Here is a 17509-nt window from a genome sequence, read left to right as displayed (position 1 = left end):
CTAGAATTGCAGACTGTATGCTTTTCCTATACTCAGAGACTATGGAAAAATGCAGCCTAAAAATCAGGCAGAATACTAGGTTGGAAATCAATGATAAAGCAGGAACAATTACAATAATATGCCATAATTAAAATGTGTTTGTGCCACACACACACACACACACACACACACACACACACACACAAGTGTACATGCTGTATGCGCCCACGTGTTTATTGGTGCATGTGCCTGTGTGTGCTGTCAGAGTCCAGAGGAGGAGGTCAGTGTTACTGATCACTCTCTACCTTAATTCTTTTGAGGCAGGGTCAGCTGCTGAACTTGGATCTTGCCATTTTTCTGCTAGGCTGGCAGCTAGCAAGCCCCCAATCCTTGTATCTCCAAGCCTCTCAGTGCTGGCATTACAGGCATGCCTGGGACAATGCCCAGCTTGTTACATGGCGCTAGGGTTTGAATTCCAGGCCTCACACTGCTCAACAAGAGCGTATATTCACTGAGTCAGCTCTCTAGCCCTCACACTGAAAAAAAAAATTTTTTTTGATGTAGGTTATAGGGAATCAAACTCACGTCTTAATGGTCATGTTGAAGCCACTTCAACCCCTGAGCCTTCTCCTCAGCACATGTAATACAACTTCTAAAATGTGAGTTGTTTGCTTTTGTAATTTCCCATTTGATGCTCTCTGACCACAGTTGGTTACAGAAAACAAAGCATAGTCAGTGAAACTACAGGTAAGGGAGATGGCAGTGGTCAACAACACAGCGACATGCTATTCACGTTGTGACAGGAGCTAATGACACACTGGAGATGTTATTGAACTGAAACCCCTGGGCTGACATGGCCCTGGCACATGAATCCCCACACATGAGATGCAGCAGCCAAGGCCAAAGGGGAGCTGTGGCCAGCTGCATAATTCAGGACCTTCAATGAAACGGATCATTTGGGATGGCGACAGCTTTATGCTCTGGGATGAGGCATCCACGGTGTGGTCATTATCCAGATGAGCAATGCCCTTGTAAGCAGTTAGACAATGTGAATGGCACTGGCTGACCCCAAGGTGTGTCACCATCAGGTCACAATGGCTGAACTGGATTGAGAGCTGACCCCAAGGCAGATGTTGGCTAGACAGTGTCCACATAATTTGCCAATTATGGAGTAAGATAGACGTTTTAAAAGCCTGTGGATTTTTCCAGTGCTAAGGAATCTAATTGAGTGAGACCCCCCTAGAGTATGAGACACAGCCTCCTCCCCCACAAACCTGATGCTATGGCTCCACTGCTACATGGCAGGGATATGAGTCTCCTCTAGGGGGACAACTGTGAAGGGCACTCAACATGAGAAGGCAGGTACAAATCCCACATGCATGGTCAGGCTTGCTCACAGGCACAGCATCAGCACCACTACCACCCAGCCCTGCTGTGATATGTGTTCACTCAGGTCCCAAGTAAAGTACCAAGAGAAGTCCTGGGTCTGAAGAGTCTGTGGCCGAATGTGGAGGGGGCATGTAACAAAGAGATCTTTGCCTCTTATGGGTGGCTTTAAAAAAAATGTTGTAAGCACACAGAATGTAACATTTTCCATTTCTGTCATTTTTAAGCATGTGGTTTGGTGGCACTAACAGTAGTCATGTTGCTACATCGTCCAGTTCCCAGAACTTCTTTCCAGAACTGAAGCCATCCCTACTGAACATCAACGCCCTGTTGCTACTCTTCCAGCCATGACACCCAGCCTCCTGCCTTTGTGAGTTCCCCGGCACTAGGAACGACATCTGAGTTGAACACTCAAGCAGCATTTGTGACTGGTACCATATTTCACATAATATAACATACTCAGGGATGTGGTGGAATTTACTGTCCCTTTGAAAGGTGAGTAGCATCCCACCATACAGATAGACGCCATTCTTCCTCTCCTTTCCTGTTAGCTGGCACTTGGGGAACCTCTGCGTCCTGGCTACTGTGAGCAATGCTGAGCACGACAGATGCACAGATGCCTGTTTGAGTTCTCGCTTCTCATTCTTTCTTTCAGGCTCTCCTCTGCCTTTCACTCTGTGGCTCCATCTTGATCTGATGTGATATCTTCCGAAGTGGACAGCAGCTCTTTCCCATGTGGAGACCAGGGAACAATCTTGAGCACTATTCCTCAGACTTTAGCCAGCTTTAGTTCCTGACAGTGTCCTTGGCCTATAACTCACCAACTAGGCTAGGCTGGCTGACTAGCCAGCCCATGGGAATCACCCGCCTTTGCCTCCTGAGCCTTGGGATTATATCATGTACAGTTGTGCCCAGCCTTTTTTTTTTTTTTAATGTTAGTTCCTGAGGGTTGAATTCATGTCTCCCCATATCCCTACACATAGACCATTTTAGCGACCCTATGGAAGCTACCATTTTTTTAAAAAAATACTACCTTTTCCTCCTAGGCTACTGCCCACATGGAGTGAGGGGAAAATGGGAAGTGGAATCCTGGCCTAAGACCCTGATAGGTGGTGATGGATGGCTGCAGTTGAACCCAGGTACCCAATGTTGTGTATCCCACACTGTTGAGTGGACTTAAGAGATGAAAGGGAAGAGAAGAATTCTTCTTTATGAGTAGTCTATGAAGTTAATGGGTAGTCCCAGTCAGGGATACCAGGCCCAAGGGAAGGGACCATACATCCTGCCACTCTCAGGAACCTAAGCAGAGAGCCATGACTTGGTTAGTAGGAAGGCTTAATGGAAGAAGACGAAAGTGAGAATCTTGTCTATGTTCCTCTGGTCCCATAAGGGCACAGCATGGTCACCTAGGAAGAGGCCAGGCAGGGAGGAAGGATACTAGTTCCAGTCCCCACTCAGCCGCAGGTTGGTACCTCTCGAGGGCTTGATGCCCCATCTCAGCTTGGGCTGCAGAGCAATGTCCTGTCTTCTGGTGGAGTTCTTTTCTACCATGGCTTGGACATGAAGTGTTGAGGACATGTGAGCTAAGATGTATGGGAGAGGGTGGCAGTCTCTACTTGAGCATTGTCCTTTCACGAGGAAGAAACTGTGTGGGGTCAGGGAGCTGTGGAACTGGGGAAAGCTAACCTGGAGCAAGAGTCGGGTTGAGGTGTGTCTAAATCCCAGAAAGCTCTTCCAGGCATTGGCAGGGGTAGGATTGCTGCCTCCTGCCCTGGGCTTCTGTGTCTTGGGGCACATAGCCCTGTGGCCCCACCTTTGCTCCCTGGAGGTCATATAGCCAGATTAAACTTCTTCTCCCCTTGTAAGGTCATGTCCAGCAGCATCTGGAATTCCTCCTTATGTAAATGAGCACCCTGGCCCCAGCCAATGATATACATTCACCCCAAAAGCCTCTACCCACCCCTCAAAGGTTTAAGTAGCCTTTGTTTCCCTCCCCTACCCGCTATTAAATGAGCTTCTCACTGAAGCTGCCTCCCAAGAGTCTTTTCTCTTTGTGCTCACAGACACCTGGGGTCTCTTCAGTTCCTGCCTAGCTGCTTCCCATCTCAGGAGCCACTGGTTGCGATCTCAGGAAATAGAGCAAAACTAGCCTGATTTGCACAAAGGTTTTTTACACCACATTTTCTTCTTCATCAACCTTGATGAACACAAATGATCACTATACCCTATTGAAGTCGTTTGGCCATTTGACTTCAGGGGAAGCCATTATCCAGGTGGTATTTACAAAAGAACTGGGGACAATGGCGACCAAGAAGAGGAAGTCCCTCCCCAGCCTCAGCCTGACTGACATCCAGCCTGTAATAGGATCCCAGTTTGGGCAGGTCATTAGGCAAGCAGCTTTCTAAAGGATGAACAAGGGTGATTAGATTCTGGTTCAAGGCTAAAGGATGTCCAAACACCAGGACAGAGAATAGGACATTTTTGAAACATCTTCAAATAAGGGCCAGAGGTGGCCTAAGCCCAGCTGCTAAGCATGCACTCTAGTATCATCAAAAAGAACTTGTCAACTCAGGTTCATTAGAGAAACAAAATGCAAAAAAAAAATATGCTCATAGGATGGCAGGGTGGAGCAACGTGACACTTGTGCATGGGACCGGTGGTGTCTTGTTGTCAGTCTGCTTGGATGAGTTGGCCAGAGCAGCAAGCCTGGTTTCCGGAGCCCACAGAGATGATTACAGGCTCCGCCAAGAACTGGACAAATGAGGCTGGTGCAGCGTCTGAAAACCCCAAGTGGTAAATCTCTCATTAGAAGAGCCATTAGCTGCACACAGCACATCAGGTGGCTAGGGTAGGGAGTGGGGAGAGGCATCCTCACTGGGCTGGAGCTGAAAGCACAACACTAGAGGAAAAGCCGAGGCTTGGAGAGGCATGCCCACATTCCTACCATTAGCAGGATTCCTGCTTAGAAGGCGAAGTAGCCTCTACAGGACTCTTTAACAGCTTATCAGCTATGCTGGATAATCAGAATGCGGTCGCACTCACCTGGAAGGCTTTCCCCTAGAGTTCTTGGGCTTTTTTTTTTTCTCTCAGCTGAGTGAAGCCTCAGTATTCCCTGTCTTCTACCCTCCCTCCCAGCTAAGGCCAAACATCATTCTGGGTCAAGAATCACAGAAACTGACCCTGGAGGTGAGAGGCACTTAAGAATACAAAGTTCCCTTGATCCCTCCTTGTTACTTAGTTTCTTTGGGTTTGTGGGTTGCAGCACCGTTATCCTGGTTCTAGGGAGGGTGCTTGAATCCTACTAAGAAGGGGAAATAAAATAGATGTCATAGACATTGGAAGTGGGGGCAAAGAGGGAACTAGGTGCAAGAAGGAGCAGAGAGGGGAGTGTGGTAGGGGAAAATCAGGTGTGGGGAGAGTGGGGATGAGTGGATGAGAGGGCTGGGAGAGAGAAAGGAAATTGGTGTTGGAGACCTGGGATGGAGGAGGCTCCTGGGAAGATATGGTCCTGACCCTAATTGAGATTCCTAGCAGCAGGAGAGACTGAGACTGAAGTGGCCACCTCCCGTAGCCAGGTGAGACTTCCAGTGGAGGGAGGGGGACACCATTCCACCCACAAAACCCTCTGACCAAAATTTGTCCTGCCTACAAGATGTGCAGGGATAAGAGATGGAACAGAGATTGAGAGAATGGCCAACCAACGACTGGCCCAACTTCAGACCCACCCCATGGGAGAGAGCCCATCCCTGACATTATTAATGATACTCTGCTATCCTTGCAGACAGAAACCTAGCATAACTGTCACCTGAGAGGCTTCATCCAGCAGATAAAGGAAACATGGAGGGACCCACAGCCAATCATTAGGCAGAACTCGGGGAGTCTTGTGGAAGACTTAGAGGAAGGATTGGGGAAACTGGAGGGGCCAAAGACACCACAAGAAACCCTACATAGCCAACTAACCTAGGCCCATGGGGGCTCATAGACACTGAACTACCAACCAAAGAACCAGAAATGGGTAAGACTTCCCCAAGAAGCCTCAGTCAGGAAGCAGCAGACTCAGTCTCACTCAGTCAAGCCTAATGAAGTTGTGCCTTCCAGCTTTAAGGGTCAACTTGACCCAACCCAGAATCACATGGGAAGTCTTAATGAGAAGTCATCCAGACAAAGTTGGGCTATGGGCATGTCCCTGGAGGACTGTCATGATAGCTAGTTGATTTGACCTAGTCCACTGTGGGTGGCACCATTCTCTAGGCAGGAGGTCCTGAACACTATCAGTCAGTGGGAAGATAGATGAAAGCAGCAGCAAGAAGGCATCTTGGTGGCTTCATTCTCTCTGCCCCTGACTGTAGTCATAGTATTACTAGCTGCTACTTTGAGTTCCTATCCTGACTTTCCCAAATGTGATTGATGATACCTGCAACTGTGAGCCAAGCAAACTCTTTCCTCCCCTAAGTTGCTTTTACTAAGGGTGTTTTCATCACAGCAATAGAAATGAAGCCACAGCAGAAGGCCTGGATCTTTGCTATTCTAGTTTTTCTCTATTCACGCCCCTTCCTGATGAGCTGAGCTATACAGTCTCCTCCCCTCCCAAACGATTAGCTGTATATTTAACACAACAATTTTATTGAGCATAACTTATTTTCCAGAAGGTTTCCATCTTGAACAGAACAGGCATATCTCAGGGACTCCAGGGCACCTCTATTACTTCCCAAAGAAGCCCCAGACCCACCAGCAGTTATTCCCTGTGTCCCTGTAGCTCCAGGCCCTGTTACATACTAATCTGCTTCTGCTCTCGGGTTAGCCTATCCTGGGCACTCCATTTAACGGGATGATGGGATACTTGACTTTGTCTTCTTTCACTGAGTATTGTTTATGCAGTTCCCTCACGTACCACAAGCAGGAACTTTATCCAGTTTCATAGCTGAATAATGCTCTGTTTAGTGGAGAGGTCACATGCGATCTGATATTCACCCATCATTTGATGGGCATCTAGACTGACCCAGAATATCACTAATATTTGCTTACAGATTTTCATGCAGGCATGTGCCCACGTACACTGAAATGCTGAGGTATATGGCATCTTCATGTTTGCCTTTTGAACATTTTGTCAAATCAAAGTTTGGCACTTATTTCCCAAAGTGACTGGGTCATCTTGTGTCATGAGTGACAGCATAGGCAGGATCTGTTTTTGTTCATTGTTTTCCCATCTTTGCTAATACTTGCTATTGTCATATTTTTCCTTATAGCTACTTGAGTGCATGTGAACGGACAGCCCATTGTGGTTGCATTTCTTTGATGGTTAACAACATTCAGAATCTCTTCATGAGCTTAATGCCCTTTCCCCACTATGTATTCAGAAGAGGAGAAATGACAGCAGTGGTTCCCAGACTCCCATAGGGAACTGTTTCCTATCCATGGACAATCACAGATGGAGTTGGTATTGTGAGTGAGGCAGAGGGAGTACCACAGATGTGGACTTGTATCTAACTGGGTAGCTTCTGGAATTTTTTAACCTAGATAAATCACCTTACTGCCCTGTGCCTCAGTTTCCCTATCTACAAAGGAGGCACTGTGCTTTCTATTTTACTGGGTTATTGTAAGTGCTAAGAGAGAAGACACTGAAGTAAAAATTAATAAATAAATAACGCAATGGTATTTTCTCTAGAAAAAAGAAAGAGAAAGGAGACAGAGAGACAGCCCTCGGCGCACTGCCTGTTCATGGAAGCATCAAATAAATGTAATTTCTTTAGCTCCACAGCAAGCATTAGTGCAGTATCCACTAAGGATGGTGCGCTGGCTTGGGTACTGAGGTCACAGTGATGGACAAAACAGACAGAAAATCTCTGCCCTCCTGGAGCTTATGTGAAGTCTAACATTCTCAAAAAAGTTAATGAAGCTAGTTATTATTATAATTCAACATTTTTACTCTTGATTGCAAAATAAGTACCAGTTCATCAGAAAGCAGGACAAGACAAAGAGAGTTTCGCTAATGAACTTGAACTTTAGTGAGAGACGAAGCATTAGCTTCAGTAATTGCAGCTCTCTGCCAGCTCCATGTGTAGCCTTTCCTTCCTCTCTGAGACAGAAAGGAGAGGGGTCCATGAAGCCACTGTCTGCAGGTCCACTAGGCATCAGGGATGTGAAAAGCACAGAGAAGAGAGAGGAGAGAGAAGAGAGGAGAGAAAAGAGAGTGAGCTAGAGGAGAGAGAAGAGAGACACACACACAGAGAGAGAGAGAGAGAGAGAGAGAGAGAGAGAGAGAGAGAGAGAGAGAGAGAGAGAGAGAGAGAGATTTAGCACCTCTAGATATCTAGACAAAGGAGCTAGGAGTACCTTAGAGGAACAAAATGGTAAAATCATAAAAGCATAAAAAATTAAATAAAGAGGGTGTGTGGGAGCAAAGGGCAAGGAAAGTGGCTCAAGCTGCTTGGGATACACAGCAGGGCTAGGTAGGGGGCTTGGACATGGAGGAAGGTACATGGGGCCTTGGGACTTGCAGCAGGGCTGGGTGGAGGCATCCACAGCAGGGCTGAGTGAGGCTACTAAAAGAAGAAAACATGGCGATTCGAAGATGCCTGTACGACAGGTAATCGTGAGGTTCAAAGGCCACACTCCTCTGCTCAGAGGTCACCAAAGCCATGATGGAAACGTCCCATGGACCAACATGTACTCCCAGTTCCACTTAGGGCTACCCAGAGAACTGAATGAGGCCCAGAACCTTCTTCAGGTTCCCTAACCTAACAGGGTACTCAGATGCTAGGTCCTTCTCACACCTTCCACTGGGAGAGCCTTTCAACACCAGCTCATTGCCAGGGGCCTGTGGGATGATCTACAGTCTGATGACTGCAATCCCCGTGCATGCAGGAGGGTGGAAGGGTGACAAAAGGGGCATGTCACACATGGCTAGTCAAGGTTATCAACAAGGCTGTCATTTGCAGGAAGATGGATGAGAAACAGCCAAGGATTTGTCCTACCAAATGCTAAATTCTATAAAAAGTGATGGGAAAGACAGTCTAGTGCTAGAGAAAGAGCAAAGCCATACTGGCAGAAAAGAACAGCAACAAAAGAGCACAAAAAGCAATCTCAGCATATGGAAATGCCGAAAATAACAAGTGGGCACAACATATTAGGTATTAACAATAAAAACAAAATTAATGACAGTACATGATGACTGAACAATCCATTATTATTTTGAGAACCCCATGAACATCCCCTTTGCTTACCAAACCCACCAATCAACTACAAATAACCTACAAAATATGAAAGTAAACATCTTGTTTCTAAAGCCAGGAATGGTGGTACATGCCTGACACCTCAACAAACACTAGGGAGGTAAAGTAGTACAATCAGAAGTTCAAGACCATCTTTGGCTGTGTGGCAAGATTTTGGCCACCTGTAGCTACCCTTAGCTGTCTCAAAATTAAAAGCATATTTAAAAAATAGAATAGTTAATACATTTTGTAACCCTGGATAGAAAAGGATGTCTTTAGAAATTTCTCAAAGAAAATGCCATTAAATAAAAGTTCAGTAAATCCAACTAATTCAAATAGCTATTCATCACGACTTGCTCATCACTAAGTGATCCCATAGAGAGAGAGACTGAGTCATAGGTTAGAAAAACAATATTGAAACTATTGTAACAGGCAAAAGCTTAGCACCAAAATTAATAATTAAATCTTCTGAAAAATGAATCTGGGGAAAGACAATGAGAAAGTGATGAAATCAAAACAGGCCTTTCTCAAAGAGACATGGTCATTAAGCAACTCAAAAGACAGGCAGCATCCATCTCCAGGCTCTGTAGCGGTGCCACCCTTCTCATCCCTGACAGTAGCTCTTTGTGTGTCTTAAAACATTTTTTTCTTGATGAAATTCTGTAGATTTTTTTTAAAAAAGAACTAGCTTTTAGTGTTTCTTGTAATTTTTCTTATATTACATTGATTTCTGTCATTATTTTGACTTGTTTTTGTTACCCATGCCCATGTTTGTACCCCAAGTTTATTCATTTTTACTATTTGGCAGTTACATACCTCACAGTATGTTTATAAATTCTCTTGTTGAAAAACATTTTTGTTTCTGTTTTTGTTTTTTTTTTTAAGCATCATTATTTTCTGTTGTTACCACTAGGGAGGCAGATGCTATTGGCTGAGGACTAGGATGTCTCTCACCATCTTATTATACAAAGGCCAGATAGCTATAATAAAAGATTATTTGGCCTGGAATGTCAACAGTTCTCAAGGTAAGAACCATGACACAGGCATAAAGCTATTAAGAGGTTTTTAAAGACAATCCAAGAATCCTTAAACAGGACGGAGTCCTCTCAGCCACATCGCATTCCTTAGAGGCCTAGCATGCTCCCTAAGGAAAGGCTCGCTTGAACCATTTCCTCTCACAGTTCACAGATATTAATTTGGGATAAGTCACAGACCAAAAGCTTTTAGAAGACAACATTTTAAAAGAGTGTCTTTGTGAATTAGGAGTCAATGAAGCTGCCTTATGCACGGCTCAGAAAACAACAGTAATATAATAGAAAAATATATAAATTGGATTTCAATAAAGTTATATCTTCTGTTCTCAAGGAGACACCTTAACAAAATGAAAAGACCACCACAGACAGGGATAAATACTGTAATCTACAATTCTAACATAGGACAGATACTCAGGATATTTAATTGACGGGGTCATTCAAAGTATTAACAAAAGCACATATGGCCCAACATCAAATGGAGTTACCAAACATTTGCTCGTCTTCCCTGGATCGGCAGCAACAACTTTTGTTTTTCTGGCTGTTTCTTGGAAGCTGGCAGTGACATACAAACTCAGCCACCCAATCCAGAGCATCAAACCACTGGGTCTTGTACAGCTTGGTTATGAAGGAAGAATGGTCTGTCAACCCTTCCCAAGTATGCTTGCAGGATTCTGGACCGTGTCTGGCTCCTTCCGCCAGCTTCTCATTCCCTACCCTGACCCAGGGCTTGACGTCTGTATGGTGGGTTACTTTATCACAACCTTTGTGTTACTTAGGGTTTGGGGGGGGGGTGTTTGTTTGCTTGTTTGTTTTTGGCAACCCTTATAGAACCTAGAGTTATCTGAGAAGTGGGAATCTCAGCCACACCCTATTGGCGCATAGGCAAGCATGAAATGCATTTTCTTTTTCTTTCTTTCTTTCTTTCTTTCTTTCTTTCTTTCTTTTCTTTTTATTTTTTTTTTAATTTAATCACTTTACAGCCTGATCCTAGCCACCTCTCCCCACTCCTCCAAGGTATTGCATTTTCTTGTTTGATGATTGATGTAGAAAGACCTAGCACATTATGAGTAGTGCCGCCACTGGGAAGGTAGTCATGGGATATATAAGAAAGCAAACTGAGAAAGCCATGGGATAAAGCCATCAGGCAGCATTCCCTCCTGGTCTCTGCTCAACTCTTTCCTCTGTGTTCCTACCTTAGTTTCTACTGCGGCTTCGCCTGGTAATGAGCTGTAACCCAGAAGCCAAATAAACCCTTTCCTTCCCATATTGCTTTTGTACATAGTATTTATCACAGAAATAGAAGCCTGCCTATGACAGGCTCTAGAAACCTTGCTGAAAGCAACCTTATCCTAAGATTTAGCATGGGTTCCTGGGCCTGCTTGAAAGAAAGTCACCCCAGGTCAACTCCCAGTAAGGGGGGTCTGGACTCAGCTTCCTGTGAGCGAGCATGAAGCAAGTGCTTCTGTCAGGTTAGCCTCACCTAATGCTCAACTGTGGAAGTCTGAGGCTCATGCTTAGCTTCATACATAATGTATTTAATCTCCTCCTGGCCAGGCTATACAGACTTTACCTGGAAACACTGAAGGCTAAAGTGACAGCTTTTCTAAGGTCATAGATGTACGTCAGCTCAGAGAACTCTATCCCTTCACTTTGGATGCTTCCAAGGAGCTTTTGCCCCAACCCCAAATAATTCATCCAGTCCTTCTAAGTTTCTGTCTTTGTGTCACACTGTGGTGGCTACACAGTTGCCTCTCAGTGTGTTCTGCAGCACCTCCCCCCCCCATGCCTTTGGCAGGAGTAGCTCTTCCTGGGCTTGTGGAGGTGAGGCTACCAGGAATGAGCTGGAAGGCCTGCCACTATGACTTCAGCATCCTGACCCTGTTAGTGCCTCTCTTCTTCTGTAAATGAGAAAATGACTCCCACTCCTTTTCTGGAGTTGATTACTGCCTGGAAAGTTCTTAGCACAAGTGCCTGCCACACAGCAGAAGCTAAGAAGCAGCAGCTGCCAATAGGGATAAGAGCTAATTAAATGTTTGCTGAGCTGGGCTGAGTGACAAGCTCTGGGTCTACAGTGAGGGACTCAATCCAGAGTGTTCAGATGGCATCTTTCCTATGAGACCAAGACCCTGTGGGCGCTGGAACAAGCTTGCAACAGAAGCTTCATAAAGAAATGAAGAAGGTATTGCAGAAGCCCACTGTGAGAAGCATGGACTTGCTGTTTCTCCTTTCCTTTATCCTCCCAAGGAATAGCTAGGCCTTGCTAGCTTGAGGCTGATGGAGGCTTCTTGCCTTGTGTTGCCTTGTTTTCCCAGCACTGATGAAAGACTAAACCACTGGTTCTCATCCTGTGGGTCAAGACCCTTTTGGAGTTGAACGACCCTTTCACAGGGATCACATATCAGATAACATGTTTATTATTCACAACAGGAGCAAAATTACAGTTATGAAATAGCAACAAAATTAATTTTATAGTTGGGGTCCCTACAACATGAGGAACTGTATCAAAGGGTTGCAGCATTAGGAAGGTTCAAAACCAGTGTACTGAAGACCAATAGGGCAGGCCCTAAGATTAGTATTTAATAAATGGGAATTCTTGAAAATGAAAAGCTTTTGTAAGGCCAAGGACACTGTCAATAGACTGAAATAGCAGTCTACAGATTGGGGGGAAATTCATCAATCCTACATCTGCCAAAGAGCTAATATCCAAAATATATTAAGAACTCAAAAAGTTAAACACCAACAAACAAAATGACTCCATTAAGAAATGGGGTACAGAGCTAAACAGAGAATTCTCAACAGAGGGATTTTGAACGGCCCACAAGCACTTAGAGAAATGCCTGACGTCCTTAGTCATCAGGGAAATGCAAATCAAAACAGCTCTGAGATTCCATCTTACACACATCAGAAAGGCTAAGATCAAAAACTCAAGTGACAGCACATGCTGGCAAGGATGTGGAGAAAGAAAAACATTGCTTTGTTGCTGGTGGAAGTGAAAACTTGTACAACCATTTTGGAAATCAATCTGGTGCTTTCTTAGAAAACTGTGACTAGCTCTACCTCAAGGCCCAGCTATACCACTCCTGGGCATACACCCAAAAGATGTTCCACCACACAACAAGGGCATTTGCTCAACTATGTGCATAACAGCTTTATTTTTAATATCCAGAATCTGGAAATAACCTAGATGTCCTTCAACTGAAGAATGGATAAAGAAACTGTGGTACACTTACACAATGGAATACTACTCAGCCATTAAAAACAAGAAAATAATGAAATTTTCAGGAAAGTTGATGGAACTAAAAAATATCATCCTGAGTGAGGTAACCCAGACCCAGAAAGACACACATAGTATGTATTCACTTATAAGTGGATTTTAGCCATTTAGTACAGGATAAACATACTGCAATGCACAGACCCAAAGAAGATAAGTAACAAGGAGGACCCATGGGAAGATGCTTAAACCTCATTCAGAATGGGAATTAAAATAGACAGAGGTAGTGATTAAATAGAGGGGGCTGGAGAGATGGCTCAGAGGCTAAGAGCACTGACTGTTCTGCTGTTCTTCCAAAGGTCCTGAGTTCAGTTCCCAGCAACCACATGGTGGCTCACAACCATCTATAACATGATCTGGTGCCCTCTTCTGTCATGCAGGCATACATGCAGGCAAAGCACAGTATACATAATAAATAAATAAATCTTGAGAGAGAGAGAGAGAGAGAGAGAGAGAGAGAGAGAGAGAGAGAGAGGAAATAAGATAGGAAAGGGATAGCAGAGAGAAGTAAGGGTGGAGATCAGACCTGAGGAAAGCAGGGGCAGGAGGACAGAGGGCCTACAGAGAAAAGAGAAACTGCGTGGGGGGGCATCTCTGTGACAAGCTGGAGACCTAAGTCAGAATTGGCCTCTGGGAGGATACGAGGTGGACTATAGCTCAGACTTCTAGTAGCAGAGGTCATGGAGGCTGAAGCTGACACCTTCTAACTAGAAAAGACTCCTGGTGGAGGGAGGAAAACATCAACCCACCCACAAAAACTTCATTCCAAAACTTACCCTGCCTACAAGATGTGCAGGGATAAAGATAGAACAGATAGAGCAGAGATTGAGGGAATGTCCAACCAAGGACTAGCCCACCCCATAGAAGAGAGCCAACCCCTGACCCTATTAATGATACTCTGCTATGCTTGCAGACAGAACCCTATCAGAGCTGTCCTCTGAGAGGTTCCACGCAGAAGCAGTTCAAAACAGATGCTGAGACTCACAGCTAAATACTGGGTGAAACATAGGGAGTCTTGTGGAAACATCTGGGGAAGGATAAAAGGACCTAGAGGTGACCAGAGCTCCACAAGAAGACCCACAGAGCTAACTAATCAGGGCCCAGAGAGGCCTGTGGAGTCTGAAGCACTGACCAAGGACCATGCATGGACTAGACCTAGGTCCTCTATATAGATGTAGCCAATGGACAGCTCAGCCTTCATGAGGGTCAACTAGCAAGGTGGGGGGCTGTCTCTGACATGGACTCTGTTGCCTGCTTTTCAATCACTTCTCTCTGGTGGGACTGCATTGCCAGGCCACAGGGGAAGAGGATACACTCAGTCCTGATGCAACTTGATGTGCTGGGGTGGGTGGGTAGGGGGGCTCCCCTTTTCTAAGGAATAGGAGAGGAGGTGGGGAAGGAGGGTGGGACTGGGAGGAGAGATGTAAAGGGATGAAGTAAATAAAATAAAAAAAAATAAAATCAGATACAGAAGAAAGAGAGAACCACTGTACTAAAAATATGATGCACCCAAGTCCAACTTAGTGAACCAATTAGTTTATTGGATTTACTTACAGAGAATGGGTGAGGGGTTGCTTACAGAAGTGTGAGTGATGCCAGAGCAAGCACGGCCTCAGAATGTTGCACCCCAGTATGGATGATGTATTAGTTACTCTTCTATTGCTGTGATGAAACACAGCAACTTATAGAAGAAAGAATTTATTTGGCCTTAGGATTCCAGAAGTTTAAAATCCATGGTATTAGGAGTTAAGGTATAGTGCATATAGCAAATATATTAAAAAGTCACAGAATTCTAAAACATATGTTTAGTTTTATTTCCCTTGGATTTCCCAGTTGGGAGTTGAAATGGAGGAAACATATCTATTTCCTAAATGAGTGACAACAGCACATTCTCATCAGCCTTAGCCAGCAGGCCTTTTCCTCCTGAACCTTGTCACTAGAGGACACAGCTTGGACATCAGTAAACTCAGAAACCTCATACATTCAGGACTGTCCTTGAACACCTGCCACAAGAGGCACTAGTCCTCCAATCATTGCCGGTGGCTGCTCTTACTCAGAAACAAGCTGAGCCAGGTACTGTGGGTCCACCATGGTTTGCTCCAGCTCTGTGCAGACCCTTAGGGTCCTAGGAGCACCACAGCCAATAGCAGGGCCCCATTTCCCAGAGGGCTCCGCGGTGAACACTGTGCAGGGCCCTCCTCAGTCTGGAAATAATCTCTTCCACTCAAAGATACAGACATCCCTTCTCTAGCTGTGGATATGGGTGGGGTGAGGAGGGAGTCATCTTCGTACCCCACATCACAGAAGAGTACCCAGTAGCCAGGCACATTCACTCTTGGCCCTGGTCTTGCTGCTGCTCAAGATCTCAGGGCAGGGGCAGGGTGCCCTCCTCCCCTGAGTGTGTAAGCACTGCGAAGGGGCTAGCCTGCACTATCATCTCCTTACTCCTTACTTCTGTAGGACCCTACTTTAAAGAGCCTAGTGTACAAAGTACAGCACTTAGAGCTAGAGCCAGGAGGAGCTCACGATTTTCCTTGGCTACATAGCAGACAGAGAGGTCAGTGTGCACTATATGAGACTACCTCAAAAGAGACAAACGAAAACCCAAAACAACAAAACAGACCAACCGAGAAGACCAGGAACAACGGTAATAACCATCGATTCCAGCACTTGGGTGGTAGAGCCTGGGAGAGGCCAGCCTGCTCTATATGTATTGAGTTCTAGTCTAGGTCATGCTACATAGTGAAACCGTGTCTCGAAAAGGAAGTGAAACGAACAAAGCAAGGAACAAACTCAAATACATTTCAAAAGGGAAGCAACTGGACGGGGGGAGGAGTCTAAGGCAAACCTAACATCTCCAAATGCTTGTACAAGCTATGCTGGCCTCGCCAGAGAAGACGCCCCGCCCCTATCCTGCTCTCTCCACTTGAGACCCAGCACCTCAGACCAGGCAGTGAAGCTGCGGCTGTGTGTTGTTCACTAGCCGGAGTGCTCTTGAGTCATTCCCAAGGCCTGTCTGACTCTGATTTAAAAAAAAAAAAATCTGTCTTGTCATCAAAGAATCCTTAAGCTAATAAAAACATCTTTAAATGCCAGATTCTGTAGGTCTCTGAGGTTTTCTAAGACCTTCTATAATTATTTTACCTTATCTATTTATACAATCATATCTATCTGTTAAACCTAGGATGTATATTCTTGTGATGGAAATAAACTAGTAATCAACATACCCATGATTTGGTTAACTCACAATTAACTTGTGTTACTTAATTATCCTAAGCAGCCTGCAACAGCACTTTCAAAGTGCTAGGAGTAAGCCTTGTATTATAGTTGAGTTGTATGAATTCAATACTTCATATTAGAGTAGAAATATATATGCCATGTATGAAGAATACTATTAAATTTGAATTCTATACCAATGTATCAAAATTAAACTTATTTTGCATCAATACACAAAGTTCTATACCAGTGAATTAAAAATAATCTTATGAATAACAATTAAGGCATTAGTTTGAGGAGTAGATTCAACAATCTACATTTGTCCTGTCATCCCAATGTATTTCTACATTGCCCCTTCTTTCTTTTCAACCTCTATATCCAAACCTAAGAAAGAAAGATAAGGGAAAAGAGAGACAGCCCTGAGTCCAAGCTTGATTTCTCTCTGAGTAAGACCGTTAATAACTTGTAACCAACTCCTAGCAACACCCAGCCTATCTCAAAGAAGATGATGAGCATCAGTGAGCCTCCTAATGGAGATGGCTTCAAATGTGGCAAACCAGCCACAAAATGTCCTCATTTCTGCCACAGACAGAATTCTGCCTAAAAATTGGCAAGCTTGGATGCAGGCAGAGTTGACAGCCAAACTCTGCCAAGACAGGGTAAGCAAGTCCTCAATAGTTCCTGCCTCACAAATATGTCTGTCAGATATGTTGAGCCAGAAGACTGAAAATGATGTTCCAATGTTATAGAGAGGTTTGGGTGACTGCTCAGGCATCCTCTGTCATTTTCTCATTGTTGAAGCTGCTTACCTGCACTTCCTGTCTACTCAGATAATTACTTTTATTCCTTCTCAAGTCTCTGATGGGGTTGAAGACCAGATAGTTTAATCTTACAAATAAGCTTAATTGTTTAGGGGTTAAGATGTTTTTAGGTCTAGATAGATGCTTTAAAGATGAGATATGATAGATAGTAATTTACATACGGGATTTTAGACGCACCAAGCTAGGAAAGATGTTCTCTTCAAGGTTGCCAAATACAAAATAGCCAAAACACTGTGAATATAATATTAATATAATTCCTGATTGCTTTGTGGGTCTTCTTGCTATAGGTAGTTTATTTTATATGTGTGTAATAATATAAATGTATATGTAAAAATTTTTTATTTAAAAAGAAAATCACCCACTCAGAATCCCCTGGAAATTCCACAGGTGAGAGGCCCAGCCAGGCTTAAAGGTTCAGGAGTGATGCTCACAAGATCTTCATGTCTCTCCAAAAACATATGGTAGGCAATCCTACCATTCATTTGGCCAGGAACCTGGCACCACAGGTACACCTGAGATTAAACAAACACAGAAAAGTAAAAAATCCAGAGGCCTGAAAGCAAGGTCGGCACTTATCTTCTTTCCCAACTC

At 44.5% G+C, this 17509-nt stretch overlaps 1 protein-coding gene across 4 annotated transcripts in view; it reads right to left on the bottom strand.

Moving 5' to 3' along the window:
* LOC311580043 ((E2-independent) E3 ubiquitin-conjugating enzyme FATS) overlaps positions 1–17509 on the bottom strand; it is a 240395-nt gene that overhangs the window by 93755 nt on the left and 129131 nt on the right. The gene's annotated exons all lie outside the window — the stretch shown is intronic.

This window comes from Acomys minous, assembly GCF_964271855.1.
Source record: "Acomys minous genome assembly, chromosome: 2".
NCBI classification, from domain to species: Eukaryota; Metazoa; Chordata; class Mammalia; order Rodentia; family Muridae; genus Acomys; species Acomys minous.
The sequence above is the reverse complement of the archived record's forward strand: the minus strand, read 5'-3'. Positions and strand labels throughout refer to the sequence as shown.